The 19,513-nt window shown below is 47.6% G+C and overlaps 27 non-coding genes across 27 annotated transcripts; 18 read left to right on the forward strand and 9 right to left on the reverse strand.

Annotated features, from left to right (window-relative positions):
• Nucleotides 1-593: 593 nt before the first annotated feature.
• trnav-cac (transfer RNA valine (anticodon CAC)) lies at nucleotides 594-667 on the forward strand. The gene has a single exon. It is a non-coding gene; the product is annotated as a tRNA-Val (tRNA).
• Nucleotides 668-1,141: 474 nt separating this feature from the next.
• trnaq-uug (transfer RNA glutamine (anticodon UUG)) lies at nucleotides 1,142-1,213 on the reverse strand. Its single transcript has one exon. It is a non-coding gene; the product is annotated as a tRNA-Gln (tRNA).
• Nucleotides 1,214-1,363: 150 nt separating this feature from the next.
• trnad-guc (transfer RNA aspartic acid (anticodon GUC)) lies at nucleotides 1,364-1,435 on the forward strand. The gene has a single exon. It is a non-coding gene; the product is annotated as a tRNA-Asp (tRNA).
• Nucleotides 1,436-2,662: 1,227 nt separating this feature from the next.
• On the forward strand, nucleotides 2,663-2,736 carry trnav-cac (transfer RNA valine (anticodon CAC)). The gene has a single exon. It is a non-coding gene; the product is annotated as a tRNA-Val (tRNA).
• A 474-nt stretch (nucleotides 2,737-3,210) lies between these two features.
• Nucleotides 3,211-3,282, reverse strand: trnaq-uug (transfer RNA glutamine (anticodon UUG)). The gene has a single exon. It is a non-coding gene; the product is annotated as a tRNA-Gln (tRNA).
• A 150-nt stretch (nucleotides 3,283-3,432) lies between these two features.
• On the forward strand, nucleotides 3,433-3,504 carry trnad-guc (transfer RNA aspartic acid (anticodon GUC)). Its single transcript has one exon. It is a non-coding gene; the product is annotated as a tRNA-Asp (tRNA).
• A 1,234-nt stretch (nucleotides 3,505-4,738) lies between these two features.
• Nucleotides 4,739-4,811, forward strand: trnav-cac (transfer RNA valine (anticodon CAC)). Its single transcript has one exon. It is a non-coding gene; the product is annotated as a tRNA-Val (tRNA).
• A 474-nt stretch (nucleotides 4,812-5,285) lies between these two features.
• On the reverse strand, nucleotides 5,286-5,357 carry trnaq-uug (transfer RNA glutamine (anticodon UUG)). Its single transcript has one exon. It is a non-coding gene; the product is annotated as a tRNA-Gln (tRNA).
• Nucleotides 5,358-5,507: 150 nt separating this feature from the next.
• Nucleotides 5,508-5,579, forward strand: trnad-guc (transfer RNA aspartic acid (anticodon GUC)). The gene has a single exon. It is a non-coding gene; the product is annotated as a tRNA-Asp (tRNA).
• Nucleotides 5,580-6,813: 1,234 nt separating this feature from the next.
• On the forward strand, nucleotides 6,814-6,886 carry trnav-cac (transfer RNA valine (anticodon CAC)). Its single transcript has one exon. It is a non-coding gene; the product is annotated as a tRNA-Val (tRNA).
• A 474-nt stretch (nucleotides 6,887-7,360) lies between these two features.
• trnaq-uug (transfer RNA glutamine (anticodon UUG)) lies at nucleotides 7,361-7,432 on the reverse strand. The gene has a single exon. It is a non-coding gene; the product is annotated as a tRNA-Gln (tRNA).
• A 150-nt stretch (nucleotides 7,433-7,582) lies between these two features.
• On the forward strand, nucleotides 7,583-7,654 carry trnad-guc (transfer RNA aspartic acid (anticodon GUC)). The gene has a single exon. It is a non-coding gene; the product is annotated as a tRNA-Asp (tRNA).
• Nucleotides 7,655-8,888: 1,234 nt separating this feature from the next.
• trnav-cac (transfer RNA valine (anticodon CAC)) lies at nucleotides 8,889-8,961 on the forward strand. Its single transcript has one exon. It is a non-coding gene; the product is annotated as a tRNA-Val (tRNA).
• Nucleotides 8,962-9,435: 474 nt separating this feature from the next.
• trnaq-uug (transfer RNA glutamine (anticodon UUG)) lies at nucleotides 9,436-9,507 on the reverse strand. Its single transcript has one exon. It is a non-coding gene; the product is annotated as a tRNA-Gln (tRNA).
• A 150-nt stretch (nucleotides 9,508-9,657) lies between these two features.
• On the forward strand, nucleotides 9,658-9,729 carry trnad-guc (transfer RNA aspartic acid (anticodon GUC)). Its single transcript has one exon. It is a non-coding gene; the product is annotated as a tRNA-Asp (tRNA).
• A 1,839-nt stretch (nucleotides 9,730-11,568) lies between these two features.
• trnaq-uug (transfer RNA glutamine (anticodon UUG)) lies at nucleotides 11,569-11,640 on the reverse strand. The gene has a single exon. It is a non-coding gene; the product is annotated as a tRNA-Gln (tRNA).
• Nucleotides 11,641-11,790: 150 nt separating this feature from the next.
• Nucleotides 11,791-11,862, forward strand: trnad-guc (transfer RNA aspartic acid (anticodon GUC)). The gene has a single exon. It is a non-coding gene; the product is annotated as a tRNA-Asp (tRNA).
• A 1,234-nt stretch (nucleotides 11,863-13,096) lies between these two features.
• Nucleotides 13,097-13,169, forward strand: trnav-cac (transfer RNA valine (anticodon CAC)). Its single transcript has one exon. It is a non-coding gene; the product is annotated as a tRNA-Val (tRNA).
• A 474-nt stretch (nucleotides 13,170-13,643) lies between these two features.
• trnaq-uug (transfer RNA glutamine (anticodon UUG)) lies at nucleotides 13,644-13,715 on the reverse strand. The gene has a single exon. It is a non-coding gene; the product is annotated as a tRNA-Gln (tRNA).
• Nucleotides 13,716-13,865: 150 nt separating this feature from the next.
• Nucleotides 13,866-13,937, forward strand: trnad-guc (transfer RNA aspartic acid (anticodon GUC)). The gene has a single exon. It is a non-coding gene; the product is annotated as a tRNA-Asp (tRNA).
• Nucleotides 13,938-15,171: 1,234 nt separating this feature from the next.
• Nucleotides 15,172-15,244, forward strand: trnav-cac (transfer RNA valine (anticodon CAC)). Its single transcript has one exon. It is a non-coding gene; the product is annotated as a tRNA-Val (tRNA).
• Nucleotides 15,245-15,718: 474 nt separating this feature from the next.
• trnaq-uug (transfer RNA glutamine (anticodon UUG)) lies at nucleotides 15,719-15,790 on the reverse strand. Its single transcript has one exon. It is a non-coding gene; the product is annotated as a tRNA-Gln (tRNA).
• A 150-nt stretch (nucleotides 15,791-15,940) lies between these two features.
• On the forward strand, nucleotides 15,941-16,012 carry trnad-guc (transfer RNA aspartic acid (anticodon GUC)). The gene has a single exon. It is a non-coding gene; the product is annotated as a tRNA-Asp (tRNA).
• Nucleotides 16,013-17,246: 1,234 nt separating this feature from the next.
• Nucleotides 17,247-17,319, forward strand: trnav-cac (transfer RNA valine (anticodon CAC)). Its single transcript has one exon. It is a non-coding gene; the product is annotated as a tRNA-Val (tRNA).
• Nucleotides 17,320-17,793: 474 nt separating this feature from the next.
• Nucleotides 17,794-17,865, reverse strand: trnaq-uug (transfer RNA glutamine (anticodon UUG)). Its single transcript has one exon. It is a non-coding gene; the product is annotated as a tRNA-Gln (tRNA).
• A 150-nt stretch (nucleotides 17,866-18,015) lies between these two features.
• Nucleotides 18,016-18,087, forward strand: trnad-guc (transfer RNA aspartic acid (anticodon GUC)). The gene has a single exon. It is a non-coding gene; the product is annotated as a tRNA-Asp (tRNA).
• Nucleotides 18,088-19,321: 1,234 nt separating this feature from the next.
• trnav-cac (transfer RNA valine (anticodon CAC)) lies at nucleotides 19,322-19,394 on the forward strand. Its single transcript has one exon. It is a non-coding gene; the product is annotated as a tRNA-Val (tRNA).
• The last annotated feature ends 119 nt before the right edge of the window (nucleotides 19,395-19,513 follow it).

Below are 19,513 nucleotides of genomic sequence, written 5' to 3' on the forward strand. Positions count from 1 at the left end.
GGCGGAAACATGCTTCTTTGTTTCCCGTTACAAAAGTGTCTGCCTGCAGGCATTGCTTTATGTTATGGGGTTGTACTGCTGTTTGGGACACAGAGGAGAGAAAGCACTCAAATCTTGTACAGGGCTCTGACGCTTGTAACCTTTGGATGCTCACGTTGCTAAAAAGTTGTCCATAGCCCACATTTCAGGAAATTTCACACAAATCAACATGTCTCCAGTCACCATATTTACTGAAGATGCAGGCACAGACTAAGCTCTTGGAAATGAGTGGCTCTAGCTGGCCTGCACAGGACTTGGGCCCATTTTCAGCCAATGCACAACGCGATCAAACGCATGGCCTCTTTAGGCAACAGTTCTGCTCCTCGAGGTTCTGGGGTTCTTAGGGCCGCATATGTTGAGCTGCGCTTGCTTCAGAGAACTCCTAAATGTCAAAAGTTTAAGTGAGCCTAACATCCAGACTATAGTTCAGATTCCTTGCTAGCGAGCGTCTGTCTCTTCTCCATGGGTCCTTCCGTTCAAGGACATGATAGTAACATGCCGTCAGATTGGCCAGATTACTGGTTGAGACACATTGCAAAGCCAAGCAAGTCATCGCTCACCGTAGTGTAGTGGTTATCACGTTCGCCTCACACGCGAACGGTCCCCGGTCCGAAACCGGGCGGAAACATGGCCCTTTTGCTTCTTTGGTCACAAGGGAATTGATGTTCACTGTTTAGACAACTCTGCTTGTCCAGCATTTTCTCTGTTTTACTTGCGTCCCTATTGAGAAATAAGTCTCCTAGTTTTGTCTTCTGTAGGTTGTGTGCTAGCCAAGCAAAGGACATCAAAGAGCTTGTCAACCAGAAGCTCGGGGCCTTCAGTGGTGGCAACAGAGTTAGAAGTGAGAAGAGTACAAGGGGAATTGTTGACTTGAGTCACGGTGGCCAATGAAAGATACAGCAGGACGCTGAAGTGGAAAGTGCAGCACAAGAGCATGAGTGAGGTTTGGTGCGGCATGAAGACCACGTGCAGATGAGATCAGCCAACAGAAGAGGAGTGGAATTGACTGGGCAACTAACTTGTTCTTGAAGTCATTAGACTCTCATGCTAGCGTGTGCTAATGCTAGTGCACCTTTGGAGCAAAGGGCAAGAAAGCCAACTGAGGTTCCACTGAGACTTGAACTCAGATCACTGGATTCAAAGTCCAGAGTGCTAACCATTACACCATGGAACCCTGCTGAAAGCAGAAAAAGTTCTCTGTCAAACACCCATAAAACTGTAGTTCCTGCTAAACTGATGGGGATTTTTACATGGCCGAGGACAGTTTGCGTGTCCTAGCTGCTGCGAATCCCACCTTGACGTGACCCTGCCAGCACCCGGCAGGTCCTCGTTAGTATAGTGGACAGTATCTCCGCCTGTCACGCGGAAGACCGGGGTTCGATTCCCCGACGGGGAGTGAGCAGTCTCCTTCTCTGCTCTGCCTTTTACCTGGAATGACCACACACCCGTTCATCGCACGCTACCTGCATTTTTTTGCACGGAGTCCATCATTCAAAAAGACCCTGCGGAATTTCTCCACCAGATCCTAGTCAATCTAACAATCTAGTCCTATAATGGGTTTGAAAAAACATCAATTCCACCTGTGCACTCACAAGTCAAAAATGTCTTCTAGGCAAGAGCTCCCATGAGAAGACAAGCTAGTCCAAGAGAACTCTGCTTGTCCAGCATTTTCTCTGCTTTACTTGCGTCCCTATTAACAAATAAGTCTCTTGGGTTTGTCTTCTGTAGGTTGTGTGCTAGCCAGACAAAGAAGCTTGTCAACAAGAAGATCAGCTCCCATTTGAAGAGATGCTATCTCGAGATCACAATTTGGATTGTCAATATAACCATAACTGGGGGAATGCTTGAAAAATGACACAAATGGGAGTTCCCGCTTCTCACTAGTCCTACGTGATCTGTCATAAAAGTCCTCAAATGTAAGAAGGCATGGAAATGCCCCTCTAATGACGAGAGGGCATGCACGCTCCGTTTCCGTAGTGTAGTGGTTATCACGTTCACCTAACACGCGACAGGTCCCTGGTCCGAAACCAGGCGGAAACATGCTTCTTTGTTTCCCGTTACAAAAGTGTCTGCCTGCAGGCATTGCTTTATGTTATGGGGTTGTACTGCTGTTTGGGACACAGAGGAGAGAAAGCACTCAAATCTTGTACAGGGCTCTGACGCTTGTAACCTTTGGATGCTCACGTTGCTAAAAAGTTGTCCATAGCCCAAATTTCAGGAAATTTCACACAAATCAACATGTCTCCAGTCACCATATTTACTGAAGATGCAGGCACAGACTAAGCTCTTGGAAATGAGTGGCTCTAGCTGGCCTGCACAGGACTTGGGCCCATTTTCAGCCAATGCACAACGCGATCAAACGCATGGCCTCTTTAGGCAACAGTTCTGCTCCTCGAGGTTCTGGGGTTCTTAGGGCCGCATATGTTGAGCTGCGCTTGCTTCAGAGAACTCCTAAATGTCAAAAGTTTAAGTGAGCCTAACATCCAGACTATAGTTCAGATTCCTTGCTAGCGAGCGTCTGTCTCTTCTCCATGGGTCCTTCCGTTCAAGGACATGATAGTAACATGCCGTCAGATTGGCCAGATTACTGGTTGAGACACATTGCAAAGCCAAGCAAGTCATCGCTCACCGTAGTGTAGTGGTTATCACGTTCGCCTCACACGCGAACGGTCCCCGGTCCGAAACCGGGCGGAAACATGGCCCTTTTGCTTCTTTGGTCACAAGGGAATTGATGTTCACTGTTTAGACAACTCTGCTTGTCCAGCATTTTCTCTGTTTTACTTGCGTCCCTATTGAGAAATAAGTCTCCCAGTTTTGTCTTCTGTAGGTTGTGTGCTAGCCAAGCAAAGGACATCAAAGAGCTTGTCAACCAGAAGCTCGGGGCCTTCAGTGGTGGCAACAGAGTTAGAAGTGAGAAGAGTACAAGGGGAATTGTTGACTTGAGTCACGGTGGCCAATGAAAGATACAGCAGGACGCTGAAGTGGAAAGTGCAGCACAAGAGCATGAGTGAGGTTTGGTGCGGCATGAAGACCACGTGCAGATGAGATCAGCCAACAGAAGAGGAGTGGAATTGACTGGGCAACTAACTTGTTCTTGAAGTCATTAGACTCTCATGCTAGCGTGTGCTAATGCTAGTGCACCTTTGGAGCAAAGGGCAAGAAAGCCAACTGAGGTTCCACTGAGACTTGAACTCAGATCACTGGATTCAAAGTCCAGAGTGCTAACCATTACACCATGGAACCCTGCTGAAAGCAGAAAAAGTTCTCTGTCAAACACCCATAAAACTGTAGTTCCTGCTAAACTGATGGGGATTTTTACATGGCCGAGGACAGTTTGCGTGTCCTAGCTGCTGCGAATCCCACCTTGACGTGACCCTGCCAGCACCCGGCAGGTCCTCGTTAGTATAGTGGACAGTATCTCCGCCTGTCACGCGGAAGACCGGGGTTCGATTCCCCGACGGGGAGTGAGCAGTCTCCTTCTCTGCTCTGCCTTTTACCTGGAATGACCACACACCCGTTCATCGCACGCTACCTGCATTTTTTTGCACGGAGTCCATCATTCAAAAAGACCCTGCGGAATTTCTCCACCAGATCCTAGTCAATCTAACAATCTAGTCCTATAATGGGTTTGAAAAAACATCAATTCCACCTGTGCACTCACAAGTCAAAAATGTCTTCTAGGCAAGAGCTCCCATGAGAAGACAAGCTAGTCCAAGAGAACTCTGCTTGTCCAGCATTTTCTCTGCTTTACTTGCGTCCCTATTAACAAATAAGTCTCTTGGGTTTGTCTTCTGTAGGTTGTGTGCTAGCCAGACAAAGAAGCTTGTCAACAAGAAGATCAGCTCCCATTTGAAGAGATGCTATCTCGAGATCACAATTTGGATTGTCAATATAACCATAACTGGGGGAATGCTTGAAAAATGACACAAATGGGAGTTCCCGCTTCTCACTAGTCCTACGTGATCTGTCATAAAAGTCCTCAAATGTAAAAAGGCATGGAAATGCCCCTCTAATGACGAGAGGGCATGCACGCTCCGTTTCCGTAGTGTAGTGGTTATCACGTTCACCTAACACGCGACAGGTCCCTGGTCCGAAACCAGGCGGAAACATGCTTCTTTGTTTCCCGTTACAAAAGTGTCTGCCTGCAGGCATTGCTTTATGTTATGGGGTTGTACTGCTGTTTGGGACACAGAGGAGAGAAAGCACTCAAATCTTGTACAGGGCTCTGACGCTTGTAACCTTTGGATGCTCACGTTGCTAAAAAGTTGTCCATAGCCCACATTTCAGGAAATTTCACACAAATCAACATGTCTCCAGTCACCATATTTACTGAAGATGCAGGCACAGACTAAGCTCTTGGAAATGAGTGGCTCTAGCTGGCCTGCACAGGACTTGGGCCCATTTTCAGCCAATGCACAACGCGATCAAACGCATGGCCTCTTTAGGCAACAGTTCTGCTCCTCGAGGTTCTGGGGTTCTTAGGGCCGCATATGTTGAGCTGCGCTTGCTTCAGAGAACTCCTAAATGTCAAAAGTTTAAGTGAGCCTAACATCCAGACTATAGTTCAGATTCCTTGCTAGCGAGCGTCTGTCTCTTCTCCATGGGTCCTTCCGTTCAAGGACATGATAGTAACATGCCGTCAGATTGGCCAGATTACTGGTTGAGACACATTGCAAAGCCAAGCAAGTCATCGTTCACCGTTTCCGTAGTGTAGTGGTTATCACGTTCGCCTCACACGCGAAAGGTCCCCGGTCCGAAACCGGGCGGAAACATGGCCCTTTTGCTTCTTTGGTCACAAGGGAATTGATGTTCACTGTTTAGACAACTCTGCTTGTCCAGCATTTTCTCTGTTTTACTTGCGTCCCTATTGAGAAATAAGTCTCCTAGTTTTGTCTTCTGTAGGTTGTGTGCTAGCCAAGCAAAGGACATCAAAGAGCTTGTCAACCAGAAGCTCGGGGCCTTCAGTGGTGGCAACAGAGTTAGAAGTGAGAAGAGTACAAGGGGAATTGTTGACTTGAGTCACGGTGGCCAATGAAAGATACAGCAGGACGCTGAAGTGGAAAGTGCAGCACAAGAGCATGAGTGAGGTTTGGTGCGGCATGAAGACCACGTGCAGATGAGATCAGCCAACAGAAGAGGAGTGGAATTGACTGGGCAACTAACTTGTTCTTGAAGTCATTAGACTCTCATGCTAGCGTGTGCTAATGCTAGTGCACCTTTGGAGCAAAGGGCAAGAAAGCCAACTGAGGTTCCACTGAGACTTGAACTCAGATCACTGGATTCAAAGTCCAGAGTGCTAACCATTACACCATGGAACCCTGCTGAAAGCAGAAAAAGTTCTCTGTCAAACACCCATAAAACTGTAGTTCCTGCTAAACTGATGGGGATTTTTACATGGCCGAGGACAGTTTGCGTGTCCTAGCTGCTGCGAATCCCACCTTGACGTGACCCTGCCAGCACCCGGCAGGTCCTCGTTAGTATAGTGGACAGTATCTCCGCCTGTCACGCGGAAGACCGGGGTTCGATTCCCCGACGGGGAGTGAGCAGTCTCCTTCTCTGCTCTGCCTTTTACCTGGAATGACCACACACCCGTTCATCGCACGCTACCTGCATTTTTTTGCACGGAGTCCATCATTCAAAAAGACCCTGCGGAATTTCTCCACCAGATCCTAGTCAATCTAACAATCTAGTCCTATAATGGGTTTGAAAAAACATCAATTCCACCTGTGCACTCACAAGTCAAAAATGTCTTCTAGGCAAGAGCTCCCATGAGAAGACAAGCTAGTCCAAGAGAACTCTGCTTGTCCAGCATTTTCTCTGCTTTACTTGCGTCCCTATTAACAAATAAGTCTCTTGGGTTTGTCTTCTGTAGGTTGTGTGCTAGCCAGACAAAGAAGCTTGTCAACAAGAAGATCAGCTCCCATTTGAAGAGATGCTATCTCGAGATCACAATTTGGATTGTCAATATAACCATAACTGGGGGAATGCTTGAAAAATGACACAAATGGGAGTTCCCGCTTCTCACTAGTCCTACGTGATCTGTCATAAAAGTCCTCAAATGTAAGAAGGCATGGAAATGCCCCTCTAATGACGAGAGGGCATGCACGCTCCGTTTCCGTAGTGTAGTGGTTATCACGTTCACCTAACACGCGACAGGTCCCTGGTCCGAAACCAGGCGGAAACATGCTTCTTTGTTTCCCGTTACAAAAGTGTCTGCCTGCAGGCATTGCTTTATGTTATGGGGTTGTACTGCTGTTTGGGACACAGAGGAGAGAAAGCACTCAAATCTTGTACAGGGCTCTGACGCTTGTAACCTTTGGATGCTCACGTTGCTAAAAAGTTGTCCATAGCCCACATTTCAGGAAATTTCACACAAATCAACATGTCTCCAGTCACCATATTTACTGAAGATGCAGGCACAGACTAAGCTCTTGGAAATGAGTGGCTCTAGCTGGCCTGCACAGGACTTGGGCCCATTTTCAGCCAATGCACAACGCGATCAAACGCATGGCCTCTTTAGGCAACAGTTCTGCTCCTCGAGGTTCTGGGGTTCTTAGGGCCGCATATGTTGAGCTGCGCTTGCTTCAGAGAACTCCTAAATGTCAAAAGTTTAAGTGAGCCTAACATCCAGACTATAGTTCAGATTCCTTGCTAGCGAGCGTCTGTCTCTTCTCCATGGGTCCTTCCGTTCAAGGACATGATAGTAACATGCCGTCAGATTGGCCAGATTACTGGTTGAGACACATTGCAAAGCCAAGCAAGTCATCGCTCACCGTTTCCGTAGTGTAGTGGTTATCACGTTCGCCTCACACGCGAAAGGTCCCCGGTCCGAAACCGGGCGGAAACATGGCCCTTTTGCTTCTTTGGTCACAAGGGAATTGATGTTCACTGTTTAGACAACTCTGCTTGTCCAGCATTTTCTCTGTTTTACTTGCGTCCCTATTGAGAAATAAGTCTCCTAGTTTTGTCTTCTGTAGGTTGTGTGCTAGCCAAGCAAAGGACATCAAAGAGCTTGTCAACCAGAAGCTCGGGGCCTTCAGTGGTGGCAACAGAGTTAGAAGTGAGAAGAGTACAAGGGGAATTGTTGACTTGAGTCACGGTGGCCAATGAAAGATACAGCAGGACGCTGAAGTGGAAAGTGCAGCACAAGAGCATGAGTGAGGTTTGGTGCGGCATGAAGACCACGTGCAGATGAGATCAGCCAACAGAAGAGGAGTGGAATTGACTGGGCAACTAACTTGTTCTTGAAGTCATTAGACTCTCATGCTAGCGTGTGCTAATGCTAGTGCACCTTTGGAGCAAAGGGCAAGAAAGCCAACTGAGGTTCCACTGAGACTTGAACTCAGATCACTGGATTCAAAGTCCAGAGTGCTAACCATTACACCATGGAACCCTGCTGAAAGCAGAAAAAGTTCTCTGTCAAACACCCATAAAACTGTAGTTCCTGCTAAACTGATGGGGATTTTTACATGGCCGAGGACAGTTTGCGTGTCCTAGCTGCTGCGAATCCCACCTTGACGTGACCCTGCCAGCACCTGGCAGGTCCTCGTTAGTATAGTGGACAGTATCTCCGCCTGTCACGCGGAAGACCGGGGTTCGATTCCCCGACGGGGAGTGAGCAGTCTCCTTCTCTGCTCTGCCTTTTACCTGGAATGACCACACACCCGTTCATCGCACGCTACCTGCATTTTTTTGCACGGAGTCCATCATTCAAAAAGACCCTGCGGAATTTCTCCACCAGATCCTAGTCAATCTAACAATCTAGTCCTATAATGGGTTTGAAAAAACATCAATTCCACCTGTGCACTCACAAGTCAAAAATGTCTTCTAGGCAAGAGCTCCCATGAGAAGACAAGCTAGTCCAAGAGAACTCTGCTTGTCCAGCATTTTCTCTGCTTTACTTGCGTCCCTATTAACAAATAAGTCTCTTGGGTTTGTCTTCTGTAGGTTGTGTGCTAGCCAGACAAAGAAGCTTGTCAACAAGAAGATCAGCTCCCATTTGAAGAGATGCTATCTCGAGATCACAATTTGGATTGTCAATATAACCATAACTGGGGGAATGCTTGAAAAATGACACAAATGGGAGTTCCCGCTTCTCACTAGTCCTACGTGATCTGTCATAAAAGTCCTCAAATGTAAGAAGGCATGGAAATGCCCCTCTAATGACGAGAGGGCATGCACGCTCCGTTTCCGTAGTGTAGTGGTTATCACGTTCACCTAACACGCGACAGGTCCCTGGTCCGAAACCAGGCGGAAACATGCTTCTTTGTTTCCCGTTACAAAAGTGTCTGCCTGCAGGCATTGCTTTATGTTATGGGGTTGTACTGCTGTTTGGGACACAGAGGAGAGAAAGCACTCAAATCTTGTACAGGGCTCTGACGCTTGTAACCTTTGGATGCTCACGTTGCTAAAAAGTTGTCCATAGCCCACATTTCAGGAAATTTCACACAAATCAACATGTCTCCAGTCACCATATTTACTGAAGATGCAGGCACAGACTAAGCTCTTGGAAATGAGTGGCTCTAGCTGGCCTGCACAGGACTTGGGCCCATTTTCAGCCAATGCACAACGCGATCAAACGCATGGCCTCTTTAGGCAACAGTTCTGCTCCTCGAGGTTCTGGGGTTCTTAGGGCCGCATATGTTGAGCTGCGCTTGCTTCAGAGAACTCCTAAATGTCAAAAGTTTAAGTGAGCCTAACATCCAGACTATAGTTCAGATTCCTTGCTAGCGAGCGTCTGTCTCTTCTCCATGGGTCCTTCCGTTCAAGGACATGATAGTAACATGCCGTCAGATTGGCCAGATTACTGGTTGAGACACATTGCAAAGCCAAGCAAGTCATCGCTCACCGTTTCCGTAGTGTAGTGGTTATCACGTTCGCCTCACACGCGAAAGGTCCCCGGTCCGAAACCGGGCGGAAACATGGCCCTTTTGCTTCTTTGGTCACAAGGGAATTGATGTTCACTGTTTAGACAACTCTGCTTGTCCAGCATTTTCTCTGTTTTACTTGCGTCCCTATTGAGAAATAAGTCTCCTAGTTTTGTCTTCTGTAGGTTGTGTGCTAGCCAAGCAAAGGACATCAAAGAGCTTGTCAACCAGAAGCTCGGGGCCTTCAGTGGTGGCAACAGAGTTAGAAGTGAGAAGAGTACAAGGGGAATTGTTGACTTGAGTCACGGTGGCCAATGAAAGATACAGCAGGACGCTGAAGTGGAAAGTGCAGCACAAGAGCATGAGTGAGGTTTGGTGCGGCATGAAGACCACGTGCAGATGAGATCAGCCAACAGAAGAGGAGTGGAATTGACTGGGCAACTAACTTGTTCTTGAAGTCATTAGACTCTCATGCTAGCGTGTGCTAATGCTAGTGCACCTTTGGAGCAAAGGGCAAGAAAGCCAACTGAGGTTCCACTGAGACTTGAACTCAGATCACTGGATTCAAAGTCCAGAGTGCTAACCATTACACCATGGAACCCTGCTGAAAGCAGAAAAAGTTCTCTGTCAAACACCCATAAAACTGTAGTTCCTGCTAAACTGATGGGGATTTTTACATGGCCGAGGACAGTTTGCGTGTCCTAGCTGCTGCGAATCCCACCTTGACGTGACCCTGCCAGCACCCGGCAGGTCCTCGTTAGTATAGTGGACAGTATCTCCGCCTGTCACGCGGAAGACCGGGGTTCGATTCCCCGACGGGGAGTGAGCAGTCTCCTTCTCTGCTCTGCCTTTTACCTGGAATGACCACACACCCGTTCATCGCACGCTACCTGCATTTTTTTGCACGGAGTCCATCATTCAAAAAGACCCTGCGGAATTTCTCCACCAGATCCTAGTCAATCTAACAATCTAGTCCTATAATGGGTTTGAAAAAACATCAATTCCACCTGTGCACTCACAAGTCAAAAATGTCTTCTAGGCAAGAGCTCCCATGAGAAGACAAGCTAGTCCAAGAGAACTCTGCTTGTCCAGCATTTTCTCTGCTTTACTTGCGTCCCTATTAACAAATAAGTCTCTTGGGTTTGTCTTCTGTAGGTTGTGTGCTAGCCAAGCAAAGGACATCAAAGAGCTTGTCAACCAGAAGCTCGGGGCCTTCAGTGGTGGCAACAGAGTTAGAAGTGGGAAGAGTACAAGGGGAGTCAAAGGAGTTTGCAAAGAAAAGCGTCTGGACTTCTTTAAGATGCTTGAAGACGTTTCACCTCTCATCCGAGAAGCTTCTTCAGTTCTAAGGTCAAATGGCCAAGAGTCCCAGATTTAAACCCAGTGGGAGTATCCCCCCAAAGAGGACCCTACACCACCGGGCAGAACATGTTCCCTCTAAGCCTGAGGGAAAAAAGAAGGAACACACACACGTAAAGGAAGCACTCAAAACATGCGGTTATCCTAACTGGGCGTTCATAAAGTCAGCAAAGAGGCACAGAAAAGAAGATCAGACACCAGCGAGGGAGGATAAGAAAGACAGACGCAACAACGTTGTTATCCCCTATGTAGCCGGTGTATCAGAGAAACTCAGGAGAGTTTTCTCCAAGCACGACATCCCAGTGTACTTCAGACCCAGCAACACACTCAGACAGAAACTGGTTCACCTGAAAGACAAAACTCCAAAACACAGACTTAACAACGTGGTGTATGCTGTACAGTGCAGCGAGGAATGCCCAGACCTCTACATTGGAGAAACCAAACAGCCACTTCACAAGCGCATGGCACAACATAGAAGAGCCACCTCCACGGGACAAGACTCAGCAGTCCATCTGCATCTTAAGGATAAAGGTCACTCTTTCGAGGATGCCAATGTTCACATTTTGGACAGAGAGGACAGATGGTTTGAAAGAGGAGTGAAAGAGGCCATCTATGTCCACTGTGAGCGACCATCTTTGAACAGAGGCGGTGGTTTACGACACCAACTGTCTGCCATCTATAATCCAGTTTTGAGTTCCCTCCCCAGACGCCTTAATGCCCACTCACATCCTGGGCCATCTGACCTCAGGAATTCGCATGACAAGGTGGGGCCAGGTTTCACAATGAGCACACCTGAAACCCTGGCTGATTAGGTCCCACACCCGCTTTCACACCTTGGCTCATGTGATTAGAGGATCACCAGGGGGTCCTTTGTCCCTCTTTGGGGGGACACTCCCACTGGGTTTAAATCTGGGACTCTCGGCCATTTGACCTTAGAACTGAAGAAGCTTCTCGGATGAGAGGTGAAGCAACTTAAAGAAGTCCAGACGCTTTTCTTTGCAAACTCCTTTGACTACGATGACCTTGATGACTGAGAACCTTCACAGACAAAGTACAAGGGGAATTGTTGACTTGAGTCACGGTGGCCAATGAAAGATACAGCAGGATGCTGAAGTGGAAAGTGCAGCACAAGAGAATGAGCGAGGTTTGGTGCGGCATGAAGACCACGTGCAGATGAGATCAGCCAACAGAAGAGGAGTGGAATTGACTGGGCAACTAACTTGTTCTTGAAGTCATTAGACTCTCATGCTAGCGTGTGCTAATGCTAGTGCACCTTTGGAGCAAAGGGCAAGAAAGCCAACTGAGGTTCCACTGAGACTTGAACTCAGATCACTGGATTCAAAGTCCAGAGTGCTAACCATTACACCATGGAACCCTGCTGAAAGCAGAAAAAGTTCTCTGTCAAACACCCATAAAACTGTAGTTCCTGCTAAACTGATGGGGATTTTTACATGGCCAAGGACAGTTTGCGTGTCCTAGCTGCTGCGAATCCCACCTTGACGTGACCCTGCCAGCACCCGGCAGGTCCTCGTTAGTATAGTGGACAGTATCTCCGCCTGTCACGCGGAAGACCGGGGTTCGATTCCCCGACGGGGAGTGAGCAGTCTCCTTCTCTGCTCTGCCTTTTACCTGGAATGACCACACACCCGTTCATCGCACGCTACCTGCATTTTTTTGCACGGAGTCCATCATTCAAAAAGACCCTGCGGAATTTCTCCACCAGATCCTAGTCAATCTAACAATCTAGTCCTATAATGGGTTTGAAAAAACATCAATTCCACCTGTGCACTCACAAGTCAAAAATGTCTTCTAGGCAAGAGCTCCCATGAGAAGACAAGCTAGTCCAAGAGAACTCTGCTTGTCCAGCATTTTCTCTGCTTTACTTGCGTCCCTATTAACAAATAAGTCTCTTGGGTTTGTCTTCTGTAGGTTGTGTGCTAGCCAGACAAAGAAGCTTGTCAACAAGAAGATCAGCTCCCATTTGAAGAGATGCTATCTCGAGATCACAATTTGGATTGTCAATATAACCATAACTGGGGGAATGCTTGAAAAATGACACAAATGGGAGTTCCCGCTTCTCACTAGTCCTACGTGATCTGTCATAAAAGTCCTCAAATGTAAGAAGGCATGGAAATGCCCCTCTAATGACGAGAGGGCATGCACGCTCCGTTTCCGTAGTGTAGTGGTTATCACGTTCACCTAACACGCGACAGGTCCCTGGTCCGAAACCAGGCGGAAACATGCTTCTTTGTTTCCCGTTACAAAAGTGTCTGCCTGCAGGCATTGCTTTATGTTATGGGGTTGTACTGCTGTTTGGGACACAGAGGAGAGAAAGCACTCAAATCTTGTACAGGGCTCTGACGCTTGTAACCTTTGGATGCTCACGTTGCTAAAAAGTTGTCCATAGCCCACATTTCAGGAAATTTCACACAAATCAACATGTCTCCAGTCACCATATTTACTGAAGATGCAGGCACAGACTAAGCTCTTGGAAATGAGTGGCTCTAGCTGGCCTGCACAGGACTTGGGCCCATTTTCAGCCAATGCACAACGCGATCAAACGCATGGCCTCTTTAGGCAACAGTTCTGCTCCTCGAGGTTCTGGGGTTCTTAGGGCCGCATATGTTGAGCTGCGCTTGCTTCAGAGAACTCCTAAATGTCAAAAGTTTAAGTGAGCCTAACATCCAGACTATAGTTCAGATTCCTTGCTAGCGAGCGTCTGTCTCTTCTCCATGGGTCCTTCCGTTCAAGGACATGATAGTAACATGCCGTCAGATTGGCCAGATTACTGGTTGAGACACATTGCAAAGCCAAGCAAGTCATCGCTCACCGTTTCCGTAGTGTAGTGGTTATCACGTTCGCCTCACACGCGAAAGGTCCCCGGTCCGAAACCGGGCGGAAACATGGCCCTTTTGCTTCTTTGGTCACAAGGGAATTGATGTTCACTGTTTAGACAACTCTGCTTGTCCAGCATTTTCTCTGTTTTACTTGCGTCCCTATTGAGAAATAAGTCTCCCAGTTTTGTCTTCTGTAGGTTGTGTGCTAGCCAAGCAAAGGACATCAAAGAGCTTGTCAACCAGAAGCTCGGGGCCTTCAGTGGTGGCAACAGAGTTAGAAGTGAGAAGAGTACAAGGGGAATTGTTGACTTGAGTCACGGTGGCCAATGAAAGATACAGCAGGACGCTGAAGTGGAAAGTGCAGCACAAGAGCATGAGTGAGGTTTGGTGCGGCATGAAGACCACGTGCAGATGAGATCAGCCAACAGAAGAGGAGTGGAATTGACTGGGCAACTAACTTGTTCTTGAAGTCATTAGACTCTCATGCTAGCGTGTGCTAATGCTAGTGCACCTTTGGAGCAAAGGGCAAGAAAGCCAACTGAGGTTCCACTGAGACTTGAACTCAGATCACTGGATTCAAAGTCCAGAGTGCTAACCATTACACCATGGAACCCTGCTGAAAGCAGAAAAAGTTCTCTGTCAAACACCCATAAAACTGTAGTTCCTGCTAAACTGATGGGGATTTTTACATGGCCGAGGACAGTTTGCGTGTCCTAGCTGCTGCGAATCCCACCTTGACGTGACCCTGCCAGCACCCGGCAGGTCCTCGTTAGTATAGTGGACAGTATCTCCGCCTGTCACGCGGAAGACCGGGGTTCGATTCCCCGACGGGGAGTGAGCAGTCTCCTTCTCTGCTCTGCCTTTTACCTGGAATGACCACACACCCGTTCATCGCACGCTACCTGCATTTTTTTGCACGGAGTCCATCATTCAAAAAGACCCTGCGGAATTTCTCCACCAGATCCTAGTCAATCTAACAATCTAGTCCTATAATGGGTTTGAAAAAACATCAATTCCACCTGTGCACTCACAAGTCAAAAATGTCTTCTAGGCAAGAGCTCCCATGAGAAGACAAGCTAGTCCAAGAGAACTCTGCTTGTCCAGCATTTTCTCTGCTTTACTTGCGTCCCTATTAACAAATAAGTCTCTTGGGTTTGTCTTCTGTAGGTTGTGTGCTAGCCAGACAAAGAAGCTTGTCAACAAGAAGATCAGCTCCCATTTGAAGAGATGCTATCTCGAGATCACAATTTGGATTGTCAATATAACCATAACTGGGGGAATGCTTGAAAAATGACACAAATGGGAGTTCCCGCTTCTCACTAGTCCTACGTGATCTGTCATAAAAGTCCTCAAATGTAAGAAGGCATGGAAATGCCCCTCTAATGACGAGAGGGCATGCACGCTCCGTTTCCGTAGTGTAGTGGTTATCACGTTCACCTAACACGCGACAGGTCCCTGGTCCGAAACCAGGCGGAAACATGCTTCTTTGTTTCCCGTTACAAAAGTGTCTGCCTGCAGGCATTGCTTTATGTTATGGGGTTGTACTGCTGTTTGGGACACAGAGGAGAGAAAGCACTCAAATCTTGTACAGGGCTCTGACGCTTGTAACCTTTGGATGCTCACGTTGCTAAAAAGTTGTCCATAGCCCACATTTCAGGAAATTTCACACAAATCAACATGTCTCCAGTCACCATATTTACTGAAGATGCAGGCACAGACTAAGCTCTTGGAAATGAGTGGCTCTAGCTGGCCTGCACAGGACTTGGGCCCATTTTCAGCCAATGCACAACGCGATCAAACGCATGGCCTCTTTAGGCAACAGTTCTGCTCCTCGAGGTTCTGGGGTTCTTAGGGCCGCATATGTTGAGCTGCGCTTGCTTCAGAGAACTCCTAAATGTCAAAAGTTTAAGTGAGCCTAACATCCAGACTATAGTTCAGATTCCTTGCTAGCGAGCGTCTGTCTCTTCTCCATGGGTCCTTCCGTTCAAGGACATGATAGTAACATGCCGTCAGATTGGCCAGATTACTGGTTGAGACACATTGCAAAGCCAAGCAAGTCATCGCTCACCGTTTCCGTAGTGTAGTGGTTATCACGTTCGCCTCACACGCGAAAGGTCCCCGGTCCGAAACCGGGCGGAAACATGGCCCTTTTGCTTCTTTGGTCACAAGGGAATTGATGTTCACTGTTTAGACAACTCTGCTTGTCCAGCATTTTCTCTGTTTTACTTGCGTCCCTATTGAGAAATAAGTCTCCCAGTTTTGTCTTCTGTAGGTTGTGTGCTAGCCAAGCAAAGGACATCAAAGAGCTTGTCAACCAGAAGCTCGGGGCCTTCAGTGGTGGCAACAGAGTTAGAAGTGAGAAGAATACAAGGGGAATTGTTGACTTGAGTCACGGTGGCCAATGAAAGATACAGCAGGACGCTGAAGTGGAAAGTGCAGCACAAGAGCATGAGTGAGGTTTGGTGCGGCATGAAGACCACGTGCAGATGAGATCAGCCAACAGAAGAGGAGTGGAATTGACTGGGCAACTAACTTGTTCTTGAAGTCATTAGACTCTCATGCTAGCGTGTGCTAATGCTAGTGCACCTTTGGAGCAAAGGGCAAGAAAGCCAACTGAGGTTCCACTGAGACTTGAACTCAGATCACTGGATTCAAAGTCCAGAGTGCTAACCATTACACCATGGAACCCTGCTGAAAGCAGAAAAAGTTCTCTGTCAAACACCCATAAAACTGTAGTTCCTGCTAAACTGATGGGGATTTTTACATGGCCGAGGACAGTTTGCGTGTCCTAGCTGCTGCGAATCCCACCTTGACGTGACCCTGCCAGCACCCGGCAGGTCCTCGTTAGTATAGTGGACAGTATCTCCGCCTGTCACGCGGAAGACCGGGGTTCGATTCCCCGACGGGGAGTGAGCAGTCTCCTTCTCTGCTCTGCCTTTTACCTGGAATGACCACACACCCGTTCATCGCACGCTACCTGCATTTTTTTGCACGGAGTCCATCATTCAAAAAGACCCTGCGGAATTTCTCCACCAGATCCTAGTCAATCTAACAATCTAGTCCTATAATGGGTTTGAAAAAACATCAATTCCACCTGTGCACTCACAAGTCAAAAATGTCTTCTAGGCAAGAGCTCCCATGAGAAGACAAGCTAGTCCAAGAGAACTCTGCTTGTCCAGCATTTTCTCTGCTTTACTTGCGTCCCTATTAACAAATAAGTCTCTTGGGTTTGTCTTCTGTAGGTTGTGTGCTAGCCAGACAAAGAAGCTTGTCAACAAGAAGATCAGCTCCCATTTGAAGAGATGCTATCTCGAGATCACAATTTGGATTGTCAATATAACCATAACTGGGGGAATGCTTGAAAAATGACACAAATGGGAGTTCCCGCTTCTCACTAGTCCTACGTGATCTGTCATAAAAGTCCTCAAATGTAAAAAGGCATGGAAATGCCCCTCTAATGACGAGAGGGCATGCACGCTCCGTTTCCGTAGTGTAGTGGTTATCACGTTCACCTAACACGCGACAGGTCCCTGGTCCGAAACCAGGCGGAAACATGCTTCTTTGTTTCCCGTTACAAAAGTGTCTGCCTGCAGGCATTGCTTTATGTTATGGGGTTGTACTGCTGTTTGGGACACAGAGGAGAGAAAGCACTCAAATCTTGTACAGGGCTCTGACGCTTGTAACCTTTGGATGCTCACGTTGCTAAAAAGTTGTCCATAGCCCACATTTCAGGAAATTTCACACAAATCAACATGTCTCCAGTCACCATATTTACTGAAGATGCAGGCACAGACTAAGCTCTTGGAAATGAGTGGCTCTAGCTGGCCTGCACAGGACTTGGGCCCATTTTCAGCCAATGCACAACGCGATCAAACGCATGGCCTCTTTAGGCAACAGTTCTGCTCCTCGAGGTTCTGGGGTTCTTAGGGCCGCATATGTTGAGCTGCGCTTGCTTCAGAGAACTCCTAAATGTCAAAAGTTTAAGTGAGCCTAACATCCAGACTATAGTTCAGATTCCTTGCTAGCGAGCGTCTGTCTCTTCTCCATGGGTCCTTCCGTTCAAGGACATGATAGTAACATGCCGTCAGATTGGCCAGATTACTGGTTGAGACACATTGCAAAGCCAAGCAAGTCATCGCTCACCGTTTCCGTAGTGTAGTGGTTATCACGTTCGCCTCACACGCGAAAGGTCCCCGGTCCGAAACCGGGCGGAAACATGGCCCTTTTGCTTCTTTGGTCACAAGGGAATTGATGTTCACTGTTTAGACAACTCTGCTTGTCCAGCATTTTCTCTGTTTTACTTGCGTCCCTATTGAGAAATAAGTCTCCTAGTTTTGTCTTCTGTAGGTTGTGTGCTAGCCAAGCAAAGGACATCAAAGAGCTTGTCAACCAGAAGCTCGGGGCCTTCAGTGGTGGCAACAGAGTTAGAAGTGAGAAGAGTACAAGGGGAATTGTTGACTTGAGTCACGGTGGCCAATGAAAGATACAGCAGGACGCTGAAGTGGAAAGTGCAGCACAAGAGCATGAGTGAGGTTTGGTGCGGCATGAAGACCACGTGCAGATGAGATCAGCCAACAGAAGAGGAGTGGAATTGACTGGGCAACTAACTTGTTCTTGAAGTCATTAGACTCTCATGCTAGCGTGTGCTAATGCTAGTGCACCTTTGGAGCAAAGGGCAAGAAAGCCAACTGAGGTTCCACTGAGACTTGAACTCAGATCACTGGATTCAAAGTCCAGAGTGCTAACCATTACACCATGGAACCCTGCTGAAAGCAGAAAAAGTTCTCTGTCAAACACCCATAAAACTGTAGTTCCTGCTAAACTGATGGGGATTTTTACATGGCCGAGGACAGTTTGCGTGTCCTAGCTGCTGCGAATCCCACCTTGACGTGACCCTGCCAGCACCCGGCAGGTCCTCGTTAGTATAGTGGACAGTATCTCCGCCTGTCACGCGGAAGACCGGGGTTCGATTCCCCGACGGGGAGTGAGCAGTCTCCTTCTCTGCTCTGCCTTTTACCTGGAATGACCACACACCCGTTCATCGCACGCTACCTGCATTTTTTTGCACGGAGTCCATCATTCAAAAAGACCCTGCGGAATTTCTCCACCAGATCCTAGTCAATCTAACAATCTAGTCCTATAATGGGTTTGAAAAAACATCAATTCCACCTGTGCACTCACAAGTCAAAAATGTCTTCTAGGCAAGAGCTCCCATGAGAAGACAAGCTAGTCCAAGAGAACTCTGCTTGTCCAGCATTTTCTCTGCTTTACTTGCGTCCCTATTAACAAATAAGTCTCTTGGGTTTGTCTTCTGTAGGTTGTGTGCTAGCCAGACAAAGAAGCTTGTCAACAAGAAGATCAGCTCCCATTTGAAGAGATGCTATCTCGAGATCACAATTTGGATTGTCAATATAACCATAACTGGGGGAATGCTTGAAAAATGACACAAATGGGAGTTCCCGCTTCTCACTAGTCCTACGTGATCTGTCATAAAAGTCCTCAAATGTAAAAAGGCATGGAAATGCCCCTCTAATGACGAGAGGGCATGCACGCTCCGTTTCCGTAGTGTAGTGGTTATCACGTTCACCTAACACGCGACAGGTCCCTGGTCCGAAACCAGGCGGAAACATGCTTCTTTGTTTCCCGTTACAAAAGTGTCTGCCTGCAGGCATTGCTTTATGTTATGGGGTTGTACTGCTGTTTGGGACACAGAGGAGAGAAAGCACTCAAATCTTGTACAGGGCTCTGACGCTTGTAACCTTTGGATGCTCACGTTGCTAAAAAGTTGTCCATAGCCCACATTTCAGGAAATTTCACACAAATCAACATGTCTCCAGTCACCATATTTACTGAAGATGCAGGCACAGACTAAGCTCTTGGAAATGAGTGGCTCTAGCTGGCCTGCACAGGACTTGGGCCCATTTTCAGCCAATGCACAACGCGATCAAACGCATGGCCTCTTTAGGCAACAGTTCTGCTCCTCGAGGTTCTGGGGTTCTTAGGGCCGCATATGTTGAGCTGCGCTTGCTTCAGAGAACTCCTAAATGTCAAAAGTTTAAGTGAGCCTAACATCCAGACTATAGTTCAGATTCCTTGCTAGCGAGCGTCTGTCTCTTCTCCATGGGTCCTTCCGTTCAAGGACATGATAGTAACATGCCGTCAGATTGGCCAGATTACTGGTTGAGACACATTGCAAAGCCAAGCAAGTCATCGCTCACCGTTTCCGTAGTGTAGTGGTTATCACGTTCGCCTCACACGCGAAAGGTCCCCGGTCCGAAACCGGGCGGAAACATGGCCCTTTTGCTTCTTTGGTCACAAGGGAATTGATGTTCACTGTTTAGACAACTCTGCTTGTCCAGCATTTTCTCTGTTTTACTTGCGTCCCTATTGAGAAATAAGTCTCCTAGTTTT

Source organism: Pelmatolapia mariae, linkage group LG10_11 (assembly GCF_036321145.2).
Source record: "Pelmatolapia mariae isolate MD_Pm_ZW linkage group LG10_11, Pm_UMD_F_2, whole genome shotgun sequence".
NCBI lineage: Eukaryota > Metazoa > Chordata > Actinopteri > Cichliformes > Cichlidae > Pelmatolapia > Pelmatolapia mariae.